Source organism: Danio rerio, chromosome 18, assembly GCF_052040795.2.
Source record: "Danio rerio strain M-AB ecotype USA chromosome 18, GRCz13ab, whole genome shotgun sequence".
Lineage (NCBI taxonomy): Eukaryota > Metazoa > Chordata > Actinopteri > Cypriniformes > Danionidae > Danio > Danio rerio.
In genome coordinates this window covers 18269807-18292126 of record NC_141038.1, presented here as the reverse complement: position 1 = coordinate 18292126, position 22320 = coordinate 18269807, and the positions used below count along the sequence as shown (strand labels likewise).

The window sequence follows — 22320 nt, the reverse complement described above, 5'->3', positions numbered from 1 at the left end:
TCTATGGGGGGTCATTAACTCAACATTAATCAAATGAGAGGGGGAAAAAAGCCTGTGGTCTGATGGGAGGAAATAGCAATGAACACAACAGAGTGCAGTTCTTTGCAGTCAACACGCAACACTGGCGTGTGCTCACTCTTGGATTGGATGCTGTGCCGTGGATGCAGAGAGACTTCGAGAGAGGCTCTAAATAGGAAAAATGTGTCTGCGGCCTCACAGGTTCAAAGGGTTTGGCAATTTGATTTATTCTTTTATTTTCCATGTTGCAATGAAGCTTGGACTGATTTGGGGAAATATCTGCAGGGGTCAGAGGCAAAGCAAGTGGATGAACTTTGGGATATGAATGAAAAAAAATAGACACCTAAAATGAACGCTAATTAATGTGCATTTCCTGTTTACTTTTATTTACTTCCAAGATTTCATTCATAATGATGCATCAAGCTAAATATTTGGCGGCAGTCCTTCACTCACACCCCCTTCAGCCACACACAGCATCTTTGAATCATCAGCAGTGACATCATTGCTGTTCGTGCTTAAACCTGCTCTGATCTGACAGTCTCAGGGCAGAAACTCTTGACAAAGTAATGATGTTAATCCCATGGCAACAAGCTAATCTCATGGCAACTCTCAGTATACTCTTTTTTTGAAAGTTTCTTTACATCAAGAAACATTAGAAAATAGGAAATCAATCAATCAGTCAGTCAGTCAGTCAGTCAGTCAGTCAGTCAGTCAGTCAGTCAGTCAGTCAGTCAGTCTGTCTGTCTGTCTGTCTGTCTGTCTGTCTGTCTGTCTGTCTGTCTGTCTGTCTGTCTATCTATCTATCTATCTATCTATCTATCTATCCATCCATCCATCCACTATAAAAAGCAATAAGTAACTTAACTTAAAAAAGTGTCGATTTTTTATTCATTTTTATTTATTAAGTCGATTCACCTTTTTTTAATGTAATCTAATAGCTTTTTACAGTACGTCCATCCATTTATCCACTATAACAAGCAATAAGTAATTTACTTAAAGGGAGTAAACTCATTGTAACTTGGAACTGTTAAGCTCATCTAACTTAATTAATTAAGTTACATATGCATTTACAAAATAATTTGAAGGAAACAGGCTTATTTCTTTAGTAAAGTCAATCACTTTAAAAGCAATAAGTTTATTCAACTTTTTAATGTAATCTAATCACCTTTCATAGTCCATCCATCCATCCATCCATCCATCCATCCATCCATCCATCCATTATAAAAAGCAATTAGTAAACCCATTGTAACCTGAATCTATCTGTCTGTCTGTCTGTCTGTCTGTCTGTCTGTCTGTCTGTCTGTCTGTCTGTCTGTCTGTCTGTCTATCTATCTATCTATCTATCTCTATCAAAACACAGGTGACCTAAAATGACTGCAGATTTTAAACTATTTCTTTATATATTTCGTTGTTACATTAAAACCTTTCTTTATTTAAAATCTGTCAACTTTATGTGTATTCCAATGAATGAGTATTATTTTACACCGCACTGTGATAGAGAAAATACACAAGAAGAAAAATTTTCAAAGAAATTTGAAGAAAAAAATGCTCATCTGTTGTCCTCATATTGGTATATTAGACTCTGTTTTATCAAACATTTACATTCCAGCTGAAACACACGCAGGCACGCACGCACGCACGCACGCACGCACGCACGCACGCACGCACGCACGCACGCACACACACACACACACACACACACACACACAGCGCTTGATCTTAGATTCCAGTTTTGTTTTTCATATTCCATTTAAAATGGATGTAAATCAAATGCAATTATCTCACGGGCCGTGGGGGGTGAAGTAATTATTTTTGCGATTACAGAGGACTGTTATGAATTAAATTAGCCGGCTCGGAGAATGTTTAACAAACATTAGAAGGATAAAAACCGCTCCATCTTACTAAACATGGCACATGATTGGCACCATTACTAACATAACATTTATCCTTCACTGATAACTCTCCTGTTCGCAAACATGAAATTTGCAGTTTTCAATCTGTGCTTAATGAATAAATAAGACGTCATAATTTGTCTGTATTTACAAAAGTTATGTTATATACAACAAAGTTTCCACTTTATTGTTTAAAAATAAACTTTCTTTAAATAAAATGAAAAAATTGACTATTTAAACTATTGACCTTATTCTTCACATACGAGCAGGCGCAGCCATTTAAAATTTTTTGGATCGAGACTTCCTGCCCCATCCACTTCTATTCATTTTTAGACATTAAAAACAGCTTGTTATGCCGCTTGATGTTGCAAACTGATGTTTTCTTATTATGTATTCTACTTTGTTGGTATAGTCATGAACACACTTATTTGTAGAGGAAGTAGTTTGACTGATTCTTCTGCCGTTTATTATTCCAAGTCATTTTTCCCATATCGGCAACTGAATCGGAAATTCAATTGTAAAAATGAGCGCACTCCCGCATTGTTGAATAAGGTTTAATAGTTAAACTGGATTACATTTTTTCACCCTGGACCACAAAACCAGCCGCAAGGGTAAATTTTTTTTATTTATTTTTTAAATTTAGTTTAAATAATAATAACTGAAATAAAATTTCCAAGAATGTATGGTTTGTTAGAATAGGATTAAATTATTTGAAAATCTAGACTCCTATTCTAGATTTAAACCTACATTTTTGAAAACAAAAACCTTTACTGATCAAATCGCCTTTAAAATGTCTAAATGCTTAACTTAACTACAAATTACTTAAAAGTGTGTAATCTCATTGCCTTATAAGCAATAAATTTACTTTACTTAAAAAAGTAAGTCCCAATGCAACAAAGAACTGTTTTGTAGACCTAACTACATTTTGTATAATTATACACATAGTTAATTTACTTTAATAAATTTTTCATTAATTTTAAGGACACGTTTGGAATTTTTTTTAAATAAAAAGTCAACTAATTGCATATTACAGTGTAATCTTTTTAAAGTGCAAATATTTGATATATTTACCATAGTAAATGTACAAAATATCTCAATGGAACATGATATTAATTTAACATTCTAATCATTTTGTCAACAATTTTTTTTTACCCATTGGCTACTGCCAAAATACACCTGTGCAACATAAGACTGGTTTGACGATGAATCATAAACAGTCCTGACTTTAGATTAGGTCACAAAACTGCATGAAGTTGTGTTAATAAAGCAATTATTAACATAAAGAGTAGCATTACTATATTCCTGAATAATAAGATACATAAATGTTGATTTGAATAGTTTTTTAATCATCTACTAGCTCGTTCTGAATGATCTTAAAAACCACCAAGTACTCTTAAATACACATAGCTTGTAAATAATGGAATATTTCATTTAGTTGCAAAGTTTGGTGTAATGCGTTCCACAGTAACGCTTTAATGTATTCTTATTACATTTTTGAGGAACACAGTAATGTATTTAATAACATTTCAAATTTGTGTCATTTGATTTAAGTTGCTAAAGTCAGTGTAATGGTGTTACTCACATTACAAATAAAGTAATCAGAAGAAAAAAAGTGCGTTTTCTGCTGCAATGTCAGTTAATATGCATGTGCTTTTAAATAGCTGGAGAACGCAAGCTGAAATGGCTGCTGTCGAGATCACTTGCTTCGTCAAGTGCAAATACAGACATTACTTTGATTTCATTGAGCTTAAAAACTAAAATATTGCTGTGAAATGCAGTCCAGTATCTAAAGAACTTTCTGCTACTTTTAACTCGACCAGCACCTTGTTCAGCACTAAAAAGCATCCTACAACAATACTCATCACCAAAAAAACACCGGTGCTCAAAATCACCGTGGCAAAACTCAGCTTAAAGCTAAAGCTACAGGCTAAATAAACTTTTGGTGCAGGATCGGGAGTGAAGGTACCTTCTGAATGTAAAAAGAAGTGTAGCTCCTTATGGGGCTGTTCACATATCACGTCTTTTGCGTGCGCTTTCATATTTGGAGCCGGACCGCATATGGCATTTCCTAAAACCGTGAGTCACGTGACAAGAACTGACGATTCATACTTTGGAATATACACATTTAGGTAGACTAATTACCTCAGACAAACACTGCAGTGCTTTTTCATCTGGATGTCAGTGGTTACAGGTATCCAGTTTTCTTCTAAATGTATTTGTTTGTGTTAAAAAAAAGACCAACAGGATTGGAACAAGTGAATGATGAGATAATTTTAAGTTTGGAGCAAACTCTTTAAGTTTTTTGAATATGTCAAACTGCTGTGATCAACCAATTCTAATGTTTTTGAGTGAAATTACTGAAAGAGCTGCAATTTTTTTTTTTTGTATTTTTAAGGTATATTTTGCTTTAAAGGTTCAGGACACCCTGGAGAACTTTTTTTTATATATTAACAGATTTGTGTGTTTTGAGCATAAGTTAAGACAATGTTAGCACCTCTCAGCTTTAATTGTGGGGGAAACTGGATAATTTTGAGCTTTTGTCAGCTAATTTCAGCTTCCGGGTTTAAAATGATTTTTGGGGCGGGATCAAAATCGGCGACGTAGCGAAGTACCGTTTCCTTATCTTATGATAAGAGCCGGCTGCTTAATTATTCATGAGAGCATGACAGCACGCGCTTTCCGAAGTCAAGGCAGATGCAGACCTGCCAGACCAGTGCCAAGCTCAAGCTGTGAGACACGGACCCACGGGCACACAGTAGCCGTTTATGAAGGCTCAAATGTGTTTGTTTCCATGATCCACGGGGTTTGTTGCATGTTTTTCCCCGCAATCCTGTCAGGGCCGATCATACAGCAAAGCTGTGTTTGTGATGCAAGCATTTTTGTCGGGAGAGCAGCACGAGAATTGGAGAATGGCGGATGTTGTCTTGTATCAGGAGTTCATTCACATTCAGACACATGGCCGTGCTGCTGTGTTTGCCTAAATCCTCCAGATTACCAGGGCTAATGGTTAAAATAGACAGGTCAGGAGACCTGCTCCACTGAGTCGGCATTTAGATCTATAATTTAGACCCGGGGATTGAGGGAGAAATCCTCATTTATACACTGTTAGACCTTACCGGGCGTTTTTACAGTAGAATACTGGCAACACTGTTGCCAGTTACTCACTGTAAAATTTTGGTTACAGTAAGTAACTGGCAACAGTGTTGCCATTTAATTACTGTAACTGAACCATAACAGTGAGTGGCTGGCAACAGTGTTGCCAGTTATTTACTGTAACCGAACCATTACAGTGAGTAGCTGGCAACAGTGTTGCCAGTTAATTACTGTAATAGAGCAGTAGTGGTAACTAACTGGAAACTGTGTACAGTTAATTACTGTACTGTTACAACTCACAGCATTATACTGCATACACATTAATAGTATGTCATAGTCTTACTAAAATTAATTAGTATTCGTATCTGTTATTAAAAAAAAGAAGGCATAAAAATTTAGACAAATGTATTTTATTGTTTTGGCTGCAAACAAATATACAACATAAAATATATAACAAAATTAAGAAATCAGCAAATATAAATATCATCTTACATATTACAGGTCTGCACAGTAAGGCTGCGGTCACACTAACGTTTGAGCATGCAAAATTCTGTCATACGGCACTGCGAAAAGAAGTGGGATTAAACAAAATAATTAGAGATTGAAAAAGCAAGCGACTGGTCCATAGTTTAAATTTTTGTTCAGATAGGTCATGTTTTGATCTTTGATTGGTCTCAAGCAATCTCATGATGTGATTTCGCAGGTCAGAGATCTCCAAGTTTGAACTTTCCAATGCTACGAACAGTGGCATTTTTCACATGAGCTATCATTCCAGGTCTGCAGCATTCACATGCGTATGAATGGAAGTCTAAGGGGAGAAAAGTGCAGTGTGACTGGGACTTTAAGCTGTACCTCTAATTGAACACACCTGCTCAAACTAATTAAGGCTTGTTAGAAACCTACAGGTAATGTTGAAGCACGGTGTGAACTAACACACACGCACACACACACACACACACACACACACACACACACACACACACACACACACACACACACACACACACACACACACACACACACACACACACACACACAGAAAGTGCTGCAGTAAAATGTGTTTCTGTCTCCTCAATGCTGACCATGCAAAAAAAAAAAAAAAAAACTAAACAGCAAAATACACAAACTATTTATTTTATTTTTTAAAGTTTCAAATAATTAAAAAATAAGCATATGAAAAGAACACACACATACTCTTAGGCAGATATTGTGTCAATTCTCAATAAAAAGTTTAAAATAATTATAAAAAACTAAAACAAAGTCGGCAACACCAAAAATCCAAAGGATCCAATCTTTTATTGTTATAATTATTATCTACTTTAAAATCTCATGACCACAAACTTTTCTGTTGTTTCTAATATAAATTCATAGGTGGAAACACTGCTCTGAAAAATACTTAGCAACAAACTCACAACCTGGGACCTGACAGTGGAGCTTTTGTGTGTGGATGGTTATTTGTATCATATTTTTTGTGATTCCCTGTGATGATTTCTGTGTACATGTTACCTTACTGAGGTGATGGAATTTTTGTTTTTTATGTGCATAAACTTTTAGCATCTGTACAGTATTGCAATATGCAATATCCAATTAATAAATATACTTAAAAGCGAGGAGAGGCTAACAATGTAGCTTTCAAGTACACAGTTCAAGATAACAACAATATAACTTAAAACACAGCCTTATTTTAGAAACCCTCAAAAACATTTTGACACAATTTTCCTACTCACTGTAGATTCTTATTTAAAGCCTAAAACATCAGACTCTACATCTGAATTGATAGACAGAGAATAGAGCGCAATCAGCAGTAAACAAATCAAACACCCGACTCCCTTAAAGGGCCAGCATTTTCTGAAAACTTTTTCTAATACCTTTGGGTTTAGAATAAGACAGCCTGTGGGAGTGTGGTGAGGCCTAAATCATTGTCTTCTGCCTTTAAAATGCACGTCTCTATAAACAGCAACATAAAGCATCAGAGTAAATGGGACAGTAATGGTTGAACAGTAATTTGCCATTTATTGTCACAGTACATAAAGTAAATTACTGTAATTTATCCTTTGCATTACACAATTTTATACAAACTCTACTCCTTTTACAGTAAAATACTGTTTCCTTTCATTACAGCAAAACACTGACTATTTTGCAGTTATTTACTGCATAATCTACAGGGTAAGACTGCAGTTAAGCTTTAACCCTAATTAAGCACACCTGATCAAACTAAATCTAAAGGTAATGTGTTGAAGCAGGGCTGGAACTAAATTCTGCTGGGCTGCAGCCCTCTAGTAGTTTGACACCCCTGGAGCATAGCATATTTTCAAAGCAACTGCCTACATTTATCACAATTATGCACAAAAACAATTAAAATATGCAAACTTCATCCATAGGAAAAAAATTATAATAAATAATCTGATCCTCATGTCGTTCCAAATCTGTAGTAATAATAAAAAAACACAAAAATTACATGATTTATACATTTATTTAGGACAGCCTTTATACTATACTGTTAATGCCACTTTTACTTACTTTAATTTAAGTTTTCCAAACAAATTCATTGAGTCTCTGCAAAGATGTATGTACGTGCTGTTTAAGATTTTTATTTTAAATAACACATTTTTACTAGTCATTAAGCAAAATACTAATATTCAGTTGAAAGTGCAATTTAAAAGCTGAACTATAGGTTAAATTAGGCAAATTAGACTAATTATAGAAACATAAACAAAGTTATAAGAATTATTATGACAATTTCTTTGCTCTGTGTGAATATTTTTGCCTTTAAATGCATTTCATCCATATCTTATGCTTAGCTTTTAATGATCTCTGTGGCATTGGTTGACTCCTGATACTCAATATTAAAACATAAAAGAAACCAAAGAAAACACATGGCTGCAGTGAAATTCAGCTTATCATCAATGCAATGTCCCACTCTCCCCTCAATACTGACCATTCACATATCAAAACTGAACAGTAAATAAATATAAATATATAAAATTATATAATAAATATAAATAGCAACATAAAGCATCAGAGTAGATGGGGCAGTAATTGATCAGTAATTTACCATTTATTATGACAGTAAATATCTGTAATGGGTACATAGAGCAAATTACTGTGATATATTCTTTGCACTACAGAATTTCATACAAATCCTGCTTCTTTTACAGTAAAATACTGTTTCCTTTCATTACAGCTAAACACTGGCTATTTTACAGTTATTTACTGCATAATCTACAGTAAGGGTTAACAGGGTAGTGTTTACATGAACACGATTATCTTTATAATGATATAAATTGTGGTTGTCTGTATATAAAATTACGAATAACAAATATAGCAGGGCATTAAATTACTGTTTATTTCTTTGCATTTTAACTTTGTAAACTATAAACTCATGCGTCTCCTCACGGTTTGTCTCAATTTGTGAGCTAACTGACATCAACAGTTATTCGCTCCCCTTCTCCCCTGCTGGCCACGCCCACTCCTGCCCGATGCTCGCGGAGCTCCACGCCCATTAATCATGCATCTTTTGAAAAAATTCTGGAGTAGACTTTAACCGAAAGTGGGGGGTGTCATGGCCCTTTAAAAGTAACTTCAAAGTAAAGTAATTAATCTGATTAGTTACATTAAGTAATTAGTAATGTAATCTGATTACAATGAATCCATTACTTTTTAAAGTAACTTACCCAACACTGTTTAGTAGTGAAAAATTAATCAACAAAGTGTGAAAGTACAATTATTAGGCACATTATGAATTTTCTTATAAGTCTACAACACAGCATTTGTAGCTGTTTTATAATTGCTGACTAATGTCTAATAATATAAAGTCATTGCTTAACAAATAATTGATTAACTATTTGTTAATGCCTATTTAATTATGTATAGTGTGTAATTATTATAAAGTGTAACAAAAACTTGAATAAAATGTACACATTTAATACATGTGAGAACAACACTATCGTTTTTTGATTCTTTGACTCACAGGCAGCTCTAAACTAGTGTGATGTGCTTTAAACACAGATAGAAGGCATCTTGTCACATGCCTGAAACTCTTTTGCAATGTTTGAATGGGTTTTCAAATGCCAAATGGGAACAGTCACAAGTCCATATTTCACAGGATTTATTGCTTTAACTCACACAACTCTCCTTAATCATTATTAAAAGCATTTCAAAATACCCCCGAGGAAATATCATCTACCTGTTGAAGGAATCCTACATATTTACTTGAAAAATCCAACCACATAACCGTAAAAAAGCAGAACTGAAGATGACAGTGCTTTTAATCATTACCACAATAAGGCGCTTCCAGAGACACATAACATTCTCCGGACTATTTCTGGCTAAATATAAATTGTCTTTACAATACCCTTTGGACCCGGTGGAATGAAGGTCTAATTCGAACCAGAGGGTATGGTATCGGGGTGTCAGATGTTCCCCCCCGTCTCTCTGTTGTCGTTCACAGCTGTATTCCCATTTACCAGTCGAACTCTATAAAATATGGAATGATTACAGCTGTTGGTAAATGTATCACGTTATCGTTGTGTTATAGTGATTCATCAGCAGATGAGTCAGTTGTTGTGCTGATTTTGTTTGTCAGGCTGTTTATTTTGTTGCTGTTGCTACATTCAGAACACAGATATATTTGTAGGATTGTTGCGGGGAATATGATACAGATGAGTCCGGTTTTGGGATTAGGGTGTGCAGGTGTTACGGTTACTGCTTACTGTTTGTCTGTGCGTGTGTTTGCGCATTACTATGGAAACCCATACCAATTACTGTTTATGCGCCGATCACACCCAGTCTGCTCAAGTTATTAAAAGTCAAATCAACAAAAAGGGTATAATTTGATTCTCAACTCAGCTAAAACATAAGTGAGGCTAAACCAAAACTCAGATTTAAGTTTATTGGTACTGATTAACACCTTTTTTTTTGTTGTACACGTTTACATTTGTTGGCATGACAAGAATTTATAATATTTCGACACTCTTGGACATCCAAAAGGAGGATTTTACAGTGATGCAACAGAAAAACTTTTTTGGCTCCTTTTATTTCTTCAAAAAACCATGTTCGAAGAACATTTTCAAAATGTATACCAATAAATGCTGTAAACAGAAAACATCTAAAAACATTTCTGTTTTATTGTATTAATTTTATTGAATCTATTTGCACTTTTGCAGATTTCTAACATTAAATTTTTCTCTTATGCATTAAGCCAAATCATTTTATTTGTCTTCACAAAGGTCCTTGAAGAACTTACCTAAGAATCTGAGAATCTTTGTAGCAAACTTATGTGTGTGTTGTTTCCACAAAACAACCATTCATTTGTGTTGTGATTTATTTTCATTTGTTTACATTAATTTATATTTAATAATTTAATCATTTGGTCATTTATATAATTATCCTTTTATTGATCATTAGTTAATGATTTGATTAATATTTGTCATTTGTATTTTATTATTACTATTTTACTATAACTATTGCTTTATTATTATTTAATTTGTGTGGACACTTGTTTTTATGAGTAAGAGATAGGAGAGTTTCTCCATTTTAAGTTCTGTATTGCTTCTGGATAATGTTGTGAAGCAGAAATTTCCATTGTTGTTGCTTGTGGTATAATAACACTTGATGGATTTGTCTTAGACAGACGATGTCTAAGCATTAAATCATACACAACTAGGAATATTCAATAAACTCTGCTCTCTTTATAATAATTACTTCGTCTCTCGCTTTCTCAATCAACTCCTATATTAATAGGAGATCATTAATTCAGTTGAATACTAGTTAACAGGTGTGGGTTTTTGGCCGGCTCCGCTGCCTTGTTGTCTGGATACCCAGAAAAACAGACATTTCCTGTCAGGATCTGGCGTCGGGGATAAATCTTATTTATCTGGCATGAAAAAGGTGATCTAACATCCTTTTATTAAACATTTCCTCAAATAACCATTTTAAAGTTAAGAACATTTTCAAAATATAAACCAATAAATTATGTAAATGAAAAACAACTAAAAACACTTTTTTAACTGTATTAATTCTATGGAACTGAAATCTATTTACACTTTTTCTTTCACTTCTGCTGACTTCTAACTTTTTTTTTTGCAGGCATTGAACTAAAAAACTTCACTTACAAACACAAACTTTGCATTAGGAATGTTTTTTACAGAGATGTTATATCTATATTCTCCATATCATTTGATTTATTTGATTTCACACGTTATTCTTGAAATCATGGTGATTTTCCAAGCCTTTTATTTAAGAAAAAATTCCAAAACCCAAAATTTAAAATCCATAAAAATTCCATCAAATCAACTCTTTCAAATACAGCTTTTCTCAATACTTGATATTTATTTTCTGTACAAATAAGCATCAGAAATAACTAGGCCCACACGGAATCTGCGCGCGCAGAATTCCGCAGATTTTCGCAGATTTTCGCAGATTTCTGTAGATTTTTAGCCCATTATTAATTCTATTTATTTACATGAGTAAATGTGTAAATATGAATTTATTGAGTTTTTATTCTGTAATTGATTACTTTTTATTTAATATATTAAGGTTTTAGTTATGATACTCCGCTGGATATTCCAAAAATAATCACGCAGAAATCCGCAGATTTTAACCAAAATTCTCAGCAGAAATAGCAAAAAAACATCCGCAGATTCCGTCTGGCCCTAGAAATAACCCTTCCCCCTGAATTGCCACAGCTAAAAACATATTTTGAAATGTTCAAAATATTTACATGTTCATCTCAGATGGTCACATGACATTCAGAAAAACAAATAAAATATTTGAGTGTTATAAAGTGATTTATTTGAATTAAACAGATTTTTGTTTTTATTTACATTGTTATGACCAAATGAATTATTTTCACAAACCCACAGAAAAACAAAGACCTAAAATTATGTTTATAATAACAAAGAATGGAATGCATTTGAAAAAATAATCAAAAAGACAAACACGTCAGGTCAAAAGTATTCTATAAGCAATCAAGAAGTAATCTGATTACATTACCTAAAATGTATAATCTATGTTAATAATTACAGTTTTTATCATGTATTTGGAATTTAGAAACGGAATGCAGTTTGTAATCTACCCAGTCTCTTGCAAACATATGTGCAAATCCAAATGTTGTCATAGCTCCATATATTCCCAAAAGCACATAGTCATTAGTTTGCAAGACTGAAACAGTTAAGAGGTCTCCCGTCTCCTCGCTCTGACTCTAATAAGCAGTGCCTTTCTCTGGCACAGTGTCAGAAAATGGCACGAGCCGACAGATCCCCCCCCCCCTCCTCTATTACTGCAGGCTATAGGCTGATCCACCGCCAAACACACGGATGGATGACTGTATGCAAAGCAACACAACGGAACAAACTGTTGAGTCAACACAGAATTTTCACACCAGAAGAGATGACAGTCAAGACGCAAATATGTATAGTAAATTAAAGTGAAACAAATACTGATATTTTGATGGTGCCCTTTAAACATTCTGTTGACTAAGGCTTTGTGATGTATTTTTGTCTTATCCCAATTTTATACAAGTGCAAAGAGGGTCTAAAATTTATTTGAAAGTTTTTCTAGTTTGCACCACTTACATAGGCAGCAAATATGCATTCTTTTGGATCACTTTAATTGTGTAAATGCTCTTGATGTTGAATGCTTTTCCCCTCTTGATTCTTACACTGCAATAAGAGTACAGTTAGTATTGGCATAGAAAATAGCAACTTTAAATTTTCTGTTGGGCAGTGAAATTAATTAAATAAAGGAGTTCCTTAGACTCACATGTTTTAATAAAAGTTAATTGAACTGAATAAAAACAATTTAGGTGAACTGAATTCCTAATCATTCAGATTTCTAGTTCCCAGCATGCTTTCTGTCAGACTGAGAAATAAATGTAAAAAAAATATAAATGTTACTGTAGGGACACATGATTTTGAATTTTATGTTGTGTTGTAAAACTCCACTAACTCAGATTACAGATCCAGTTAAGTGCACAAAATTTAAATGATTCAAGTAAATAACAATTAATATAAGAAATGTTTTTTTTAATTTATATATTTTTGTAAGAAAATACTCTATACAACAAAGTTATTTAACAAATTATTAATTATTAATTAATTATTTAACTGAATTAAGGCAGTAAGTTTGTGCAATTTAATTAAGTAAACTTGATGTTAAACAACATAAATGGTACAATTTCAAATGATCATAACAAAAATAATTTACTTTAAAAAGGCAAACTTTTGATGGGTTTTGCAATAACCTGAAGCTCAAAATTTTATAAAAAATGTGCAACAAATATTCTAGTATCTAGTGCGTTGTGAGTTGTAAAGTTATTTTAATCAAATTTGCCATTGTTCATGGCTTCATGTTGCAACGCCTAGTAAAAAAATTGGATATGAACTCTGTGTAAGTATTTCCAAAGATCATGTTTATATTTATTCTTATCTAATGTAAGTGCAGCTCATTCTTTTTCATATACATATTTTGTTGTGCACTAAAAAAATTATTATTATTTTGCTTCATAAGCTGAATCAACACAATCCTTGAGATTTTATTTGGACAACTTAATTTTTTATGTTCAATCAACATAAATTTGTTAAGTTAACGTAATTGGTTTGTATTGGGACAACATGAATGAATTGTGTGCATGGAACCCTTCATTTCTTGCAGTGTAGGGTCAAAACTTTGACATCCTATTTTGGTGTATGCAACAAATTTAAAAAGATTTTATTAATTTAGATCAACTGAGATGATCAAGACTTTTTCTACTCATTGTATCTGCATAAATTATAATAATATTAAAAGCAAGAATAAACAATAAACAGAGATTTATGGTTTTTTGGGGAGTTTAACAGCAGAAATTGAACAATGCAAAATAACATGGTCGTCGTTGTATAAAATAATTTCAAAATATAAAATTGAATAATATCTTTGTCTTTTAATCTTTAACAATCAACGTAATCTTGCGATGTGACTATTGCGGATACACACATTGTGATATTGATGCTTAAACGGTATATTGTTCATCCCTAATACACACAAAACACTTAAATGCAAAGTGTCTACCTTAATGCATAAAATACTATTTAAAAAAGTAAAAATACTGATGAAATAATATTCCATCAGCATTCAGTCTAACAAATATATTTATGCTAAAACAAACGATGCGCTTCTACTGACCTGTACTTATTAAAGAATAAAGAACAGTAGTTATTTTTTTATTTAAATAAATGTTGTGTCAATAAATATCATAGAATGGACAACTAATCTTTAAATCCTATTTTTAGTCTTTCTAATTAAATGATTCTTGTTCTAAATATCCGCAACAAAAACAATTGTTACACAAAATGGCATTTTAGGTTTCTTGTATAATGATACATTCCAATTAAATGCAAAAAAAAAAACAAAAAAATTTAATGCCTAAAACTGCTTTGACCAACAAATCAACACAATGCCAAAAACTGCATAGCACACAGAACATTCCTAAAATGTTCCATGGCTGAATCAGAAAACGACTGCTGTACAAAACAACTCTGTGCACCTCAGGCATCTGTAAAAAGAGTCCTTTAAGAGTTAAATACATTCAGCGCTGCAGCTTGCCATTCATTTGACTTCTGACACCAGAGTCACTATAAATGCCACACATTCCATACGCACAATGTAATTCTGATTGGACACACATGTTCTAACAGTATCTGCTGTCTCATTTCAGCCAAATCATATCTCGGGGATAAACAAGATGCATCTACAGCTACGTTGCATTTCGAAGCAATCATAGCATATTATTGTAATGACTGAAAAATAGCCACTAAGCACATGTTTTGCATTTCAAGCGTACATGTGCAATGCAGCTTTTTAATTACAAGATGACCCCACCTGACTCTATAAACTCACAGTTTCAAAGCCTGTCGGATTAGACGATGGATGAAGGGGGAACCACAAATGTTTTCCCAATTACATATTCCTATTTTATTAAAATGAACAATGAGTGCAGAGTCATGTGTGGTTTTAAAAACATCTTTTACTGTCACGATGCGTTCTAGTTGATGCTTTTTAAGGGCTAATAATTAAAAACTGGTATTATCTGTTATTATTTAGTCACCTTCATGCCGTGCTATTAAAGCGTTTCGGAGCTGCAGTAAACAGTCAGTAAACATGCACTACCTGCAAAAGTCTTGTCGTCGATCCCAGTTGTAAAATCAACAAACAATAACTTGACCACTTGACAGAAGGTAGACTTTTCTGATGAATCATCAGTTGAACTGCATCAAAATAATCACAAATACTGCAGAAGACCTATTGGAACCCACATGGATGCAAGATTCACACAAAAATCTGTCAAGTTTGGTGAAGGAAATGATTATGATTTGGAAATACATTCAGTATGGGGGTGTGCGAGAGATCTGCAGATTGGATGGCAACATCAACAGCCTCAAGACATTCATGGTGCCCATAACATTACAAACCAAAGGAGAGGCAAATTCTTCTAATCTAGAGGCCTTTGCCTTTCATATATGACACTTCTGATACCAAATGATCAACTAAAAGACAAGTTATTATTTGTTGTTCCTAAAACTTGGATAGTCGACAAGACTTTTGTCAGGTAGTGTATTCAGATGAAGCTTCTGAAAAAAAAAATCATAGATGTTGTAGTCCTAATGAATTTAGCATAATGTTGATAAAATCTTCTCTGGTGGTAGTGTAATATTGCTGCTAATTTTGCTAATATTTAATTAATATCCAATGTTGTTTACTCTTGTAATTAATATTTTGCTTTCTAACTAATATTTTGTTTCACAAAAAAAGTTCAGTAATGCCATTATGAAAAGACATTATGCTATAAAAAGTGAAAAAAAAAAAAACTTTTACATGTAAAAAAAAATGCTTGACTAATTATCTTTTTATAATATTTAAAAAAACTATTTTAATAATAATCTTAAATTATTTAATTATCTTTTTTTAACTATTTTAAATATTTTTTTATTTACATTTATAGCCATTTTTTAGAATTACAATAACAATTTTATATATAAATAGATTTTTTTATTCATTTATTTGCTTTATAATTTAACAGGCTAGTGTGATGAAAATGTTATTAAAATGTTACATGTAAAATCTAAAAAAAAATTCCTTGACTAATTAGCTTTTTAATTGGTAATTTTTAAGGCTTAATTTGACATCAGTAACTGAATTTTGCTAAATTAAAGAAACAAAAATACCTAACAAAAGTTGGATTTTGTTGTTGGAGCTGTAACTATTTGTTTTGTCCAAAACGTGATCTAATGTTTGGACAACAGTGAGCTCTATTGGCTATTTTTTGATTGTGTACAATCTCGGTTTTACAAAAAAAAAAAAAAATCAGGATGATTTAAAAAACCTGTTTTGAACATTCCCAAAAGTGAATTCCTATCTTTCAGAAACGTAAACAACCTGACCTTTCGACATCAAAAAACAAACTTAATCCCAAAGTGACCATGGGTTTACGTGCACTAAATAAACAGCCCTGAAATTCTGAAGTGCTGAGTCAAAACTCATCTGGAGGAGCGAATTCAGTCACGGATCATAAATAAAGGGCAGAATTGGATTAAATCAAGATGTGAACAGGGAATGCGGTCACAGATTAAGAATGAGGAATAGTAAAGGGACAGTTAACGCAAAGCAGATTATGAAGTAAGTGCTAAAAATAATTCATCCGCACAAACCTCATCGTCGCAGAGCAAGTGCGAATGAAACCACCCCCTGGTGTCCAACGCAGGCCAAGCAAACCATCAATCATTTGTGTTTTCAACAAACAAGAATATATTATTGGCAACAGCTCGCACATATTTTAATCCAACATTTTATGGACAAACGGACCATAGCAGGGGTACACAATACACAATGCATTTGATGAGTTTGGTATCTGATCTGATTTAACACGTAGTATCTGGTTGTTTAGCACGTTAGCTTTAGTCATGTGTTGGATTGACGAAGGAAATCAAAGCAGAGAGATTTAAAAAATCGAGTTTCTGACACTGAATTTAGCAGATCTCCATCTGTTTTGCTGGAGCTCTGATGAAGCTGTCCCTGGACCGTGCGGGACGTCCTGCATGGCCCCCTGGCAGATGGCTTGTCAGGTGTTCTCTGTGGGGCCTAATTCATATTTCATAGTCAGAATTTAGGAATGTATGAACTCAGATTTCTATGGCAGATTGGAAGTGGTGGAATTCTTCGCATTCTGAAAGGATTTCATGTTTTATTTTTAGATATTTCTTGTCATTTTAATATTTCATGATAGGGATGTGTACATCTCAGGCTCTGTTTCCATATGGTTTTAAATTTGGCATTGAAGTCAAAGTGTACTCTTACTTTTTTGTGTATACACTCACACAAAAAAAATGTACGAGAGATGTCACTGGGGTGGTACCTTTTCAAAAGGTACAAATTTGCCTAAAAAGTACAAAAGTGTTCCTCTTAAAATGTGTAGGAACTAATCTATACTTTTGAGGTACCAATATGGACCCTTTAAGTACAAATGTCTCCCTTTTGAAAATGTACCACCCCAGTGACAACTCTCGTACCTTTATTCCTGAGAGTGTAGTAGGGCTTGTTTATAAATGACGTATCTATGCACTTTATTATTTTGTAGAAATTAAGTTGCCCAAATAATCATTAACCAAATACCACTAATATGATATGATTCCATCTGTAAAATTTAGCTCCTCGTTCTCACCATCATCGGGCCTCTGAGAACATGCAAATGAGGGTGCCAAAGGAGATTCTGGAGGACTGCAATCCTCTCCAACAATCAAGTTCAAAATGGCATTCAAATCGTCCACCATTGTGTGAACATTTCAATGATCCAATCCGATCACAAAGTGCAAAACCATGCACCATCCTACATTTCCTATTTTAGAAACATTTTCAATTGGATGTACATCACAATAGGGAGAAAAGGGAAAACATTCCCTTATGTTTGTCTAGTTTAATGTATGTTTTTAGTGATCCTATCATAAGCGATAAGCTGCATTACAGTTTCAGCTTTTGTTAACATGCATTTAAAAGACTTTTATTACCATTTCTTGTTTGGTTTTCATCTTGTCCACACATTATTTTTATTTTTACTATATTATCTTGTAATTTGTTGTAGAATATGCAATTTGTATAGTGTTTAAAAGGTTGTGAAGAAGTTTCTTGACCAATCATTAGTTAAAATGTACATTATTGGATCTGGGGGAGGTCAATTCAGCCTCTTTCATTCCCAGAGGCTCTGCACTGCTTGTGAAAATTTAAATGCACCCAAAACATGTAAATTTAATTGACTAAGATTGGCCATGAAAATGCGGAAATGTGGTTCATCCGGCATAATACAAATACCATTTTTTATTAAAATTAATAATCCAATTAATACATTTTTGGAAAAGCTAAAAATTTCCACAATGGAGACATACCTTGTTTATCACCCCAATATGATGGTTTATACACTATATATACACACATATGTTTGTCCAAACAGCTTGAAAAGTAGATTTTTCACCATAGGTGCACTTTAAATTGTACAAAATATTCTCCAAAATGGCTTTCTACACTCCATTTAATTTTTATTTTTTGCTGCTTGTTTAAACTACTTATTTAAAATGAGCTAAATCAATAAAATTCTGGATAAACTTGGGAAACATCTAATTTATGTTCAATTAGTTCAGCAAATTTAATGGATTACTGTTGTGACAACATGAATGAATTGTGTCAAACGCTGCATTTTTTAGTGCAGGAAATTACTGTTTGTATTTTACATTTCTATCACAAAAGATATTCACAATGCAATTAAAGGTTCTTAACAAACAAACACTGGGAGGGACAATTTGATCAATTGAAATGACTGGGTAGCCCTTTTACTTCTCAATGTCTATACAGTTTTTATCCATGATCTTTCATTGATTAATCAAGCACAGATCATCCTTCACTTTAAAAAAATATTGCAGAAAGACACATGTATAATGTCACGGTATGTGACTGACTGACAAAGTTGGTTGTTATGTTTAAACATTATACATATATGTGTGTGTGTGTGTGTGTGTGTGTGTGTGTGTGTGTGTGTGTGTGTGTGTGTGTACAATGCTTACATGTTCTCAGGAAGTTTATTTACGAGGCCATAGCACAGATAACTGGAATTGTGGCATTGGAAATCTTATGATGTCCTTTACATAGATCACTCCAAGGTGCATAACAATAACACTATACAAACATAGAGGTAAATAGAGGTTCAACCTTGATTTTAATAATAAATCAAAATGAGTTAAGATTATTAAATGCTCAAGAAGTATTTTCACTATTAGTTTATGTACTATAGTTAACAAATGGAACATTTTTATCATTACAGTTGTGCAGTTTGGAAGATTCTCAAATAACCCCGAAATAACCTTAAATGTTAGGAATGCTGTTTCACATTACTTCCTGAACACAAATTGTTACAGGAGTTGATAATTCATCTTAAAATGTTTAATAACAAAAACTACATATCAGATTATGATGAAATCCCATCTTTCTCTTGAATTCACTGATTGTAATAGGTTACAAGAATGAGTAGTAAACATTAAAATAGACCTGAACTGTTTCATTATGTCCTAAGATTCTCTAGTATAAAAATTAGAAGCAAAACTAGATGTCTATTAACATCCCCACAAAACAATCAAGAATAAAACAAGTAAATTGACTAACAAGATGTTGTCCTTAAAGCAAAATTAGACAGCGTGCTCCTGTTAGCCAAGTAAAAATCTCTGGATTATTGTGTCCTGATTACTAACACAACATTCTGGCAACTATAGGATTATATAAAGAGGAGCATGTGTCGTCACTCATGTAATCATTCACTCACTTTTCATAAATGCACTAGGAAATCTAATATGGTACCGCTAAAGCAAATCACATGACACCTGCTAACAACAAGCTTTCTAATGAACAGGTTGAGCATGACCTCGTAATATTTCACAGCACTGTAAACTCTCTAAGCATTTGAGTCATCATTGCCTCACAGTAATTTAATGCCTTAAAACTTGCACAAGTCTATCAATGAATGCCACATTATAGTAACTGTCTTGTAATTGGCTAAAAAAAGACACTGTATAGCCTTAATAAAACTAGACACATGCTTGTATACTATTTTAGATCATTTGCAGGGTAATTGATTTGCAATGTCAACCTAGCTCCAAACTGAAGATAATCAGGGTCAGATCTTGGACAGTACATGAATGGGAGACATCCTGGAAAACTGCTGCTACTGGAAGTGTTATAGAGAGGCCAGCAGGAGGCGCTGACTTTGTGGTTTGAGTGTGTTTTGCAATAGTGATGGAGACAATATGCTGTAATATTAAACTGCAGTGTTCTGGCCAAATGTTCTCTATCAGCCTTATAATCTAATAATCCTCATTATCTTAATGAACAGTCTCGCTAGATGGCATTTGATGATGGTGGATCCTGCACACTTTTAGTTGGTGATCAAGAGACGAGGTGACTGTGAAGTTCTTTTAAGTGTCACATGATCTTTCAAAAATCATTCTGATTTTCTGACTTGGTTGGTTTGGATTTTTTTTTTTATCATGATCGGTGTTAAAAACAGTGGTGTATAATATTTTTCAGGAAGCTGAGTTGCAATTTTTTTCACAGACTGTATGGGCCTCATTCATGAAAGACGAGCAGATTGTGTTTAAATTGTAGGTAAAGCTGTTCTGATTAAAATGTTCTAGTTTGTGAAAGTGTTTATATTTTCCGAATGTGAAATTGAGATTTTTATATCACCTAAAAGCTGTATAAAAAGTTTTGTCTTATAAATACTTTGTTATTAGGATTTTACAACATTTGGCCAATGTAAAACAATTTAAAAATCTGGAATCTGATGGTTCGAAAAAATCTAAATACTAAGAAAATCACCTTTAAATGTGTCCAAATTAAGTGCTTAGTAAAGGACATTGCTAATCACATATCAATAATCAATATTTGGAACAAAATCTTTACTTATAAAAGAAAAATCAATCATTTTGATCCATAAAAAGTATTTTCGACAATTGCAAAAAACACACCTGCATCTTTTGACTGGTTTTGTGGTTTATGGTGACAAAGTTTTTCTAATATGAATAATTAAATACTCTTACTCCCACAACCATGAAGTTGATATTTAGTGGCACCATGTTGGTGTTTCGTAACATCTAGATTTTTTAGGTGGTGGGTTGTTAGCTCAAAGCTCAACCCCCAACCTTGAGAACCAGGACTTACGCACATACACTACGGACAATTTAGCTTACCCAATTCACCTATAGTGCACGTCTTTGGACAGTGAGGAAAACCAGAAATCCTGGAGGAAACCCACGTAAACACTGGAAAAACATGCAAACTCCACACAGAAATGCCAATTGGCCCAGCCAGGACTCAAACCAGCGACTTTTTTGGTGTGAGGTGATTGTGCTACCAACTGCACCACCGTGAAGCCCCAATATTAATAATATTAATCATAATATTAGTAACAATGTAAAATATATTATTGATTGATGAAAGGGCATCCATTGCGTAAAAACATGTTGGATAAGTTAGCGGTTCATTCTGCTGTGGCAACCCCAGATTAATAAAGGGACTAAGCCGAAAAAAAAGAAAATTGATGAATGAATAATATATGTCACTGTCAATTTTGCACAGCTTTTTACAAGCTTATTTTTGTGAACACTTGTATTTGAAATCTTTTGTAACATTATGAACACCTTTACAGTTTACAAAAGAAATAATCAATAAAAAAAAAACTTTAAATAATGAGCATGTGTGTTTTCAACCAACAAAAGAACAATTAATTCTGAAGAAAGTATGATGTTGTTGAGGGGCACTATTGCTTTTTGTTACAGTGATATTCAGCGGTTCTGGCACAATTTTAAGAGCACCCCTTTTGTGGAAAAGAGTGAGCACAATTATCAAAATTGTGATCTTTGCAAGCATATCTTATAACTACAGTGTTTAAGGAAAACAGCACACCTGTTTACAGTGTAGTTTTCCATGTTGGCACCTCTGCTGGCATACATTATGCAGGCATTTCTCTGCCATTTATTAACCTGCTGAGCACTTAAAGTTGGACCTTTGGACCTGAACAATGCTGGTGAATTAAACACAGTGAAACGATGAAAACATTCCCCAGTCATTTCAAATCATATTGAATTGTATTGGGAATATTCAAGCAAGCCAACAAACAAAAAACAGTTTTTTTATGACTTGAGAAATGTGTAAAGCTTACTCCATACTTTGGATCAATCGCAATAAGAAAAACTACATGATATATAAATATAATGTCACAAACTTGAACAAATTAGCACTAAAAAGT

General features: G+C 33.4%; 2 long non-coding RNA genes across 2 annotated transcripts in view; one reads left to right on the top strand and one right to left on the bottom strand.

Annotated features, from left to right (window-relative positions):
- Positions 1-22320, bottom strand: part of LOC137488267 (uncharacterized) — a 43193-nt gene that overhangs the window by 8751 nt on the left and 12122 nt on the right. The window lies entirely within an intron of this gene.
- On the top strand, positions 2547-10431 carry LOC141378740 (uncharacterized). The gene is made up of 3 exons (XR_015514911.1): positions 2547-3995; positions 4040-4323; positions 8581-10431. It is a non-coding gene; the product is annotated as an uncharacterized LOC141378740 (long non-coding RNA).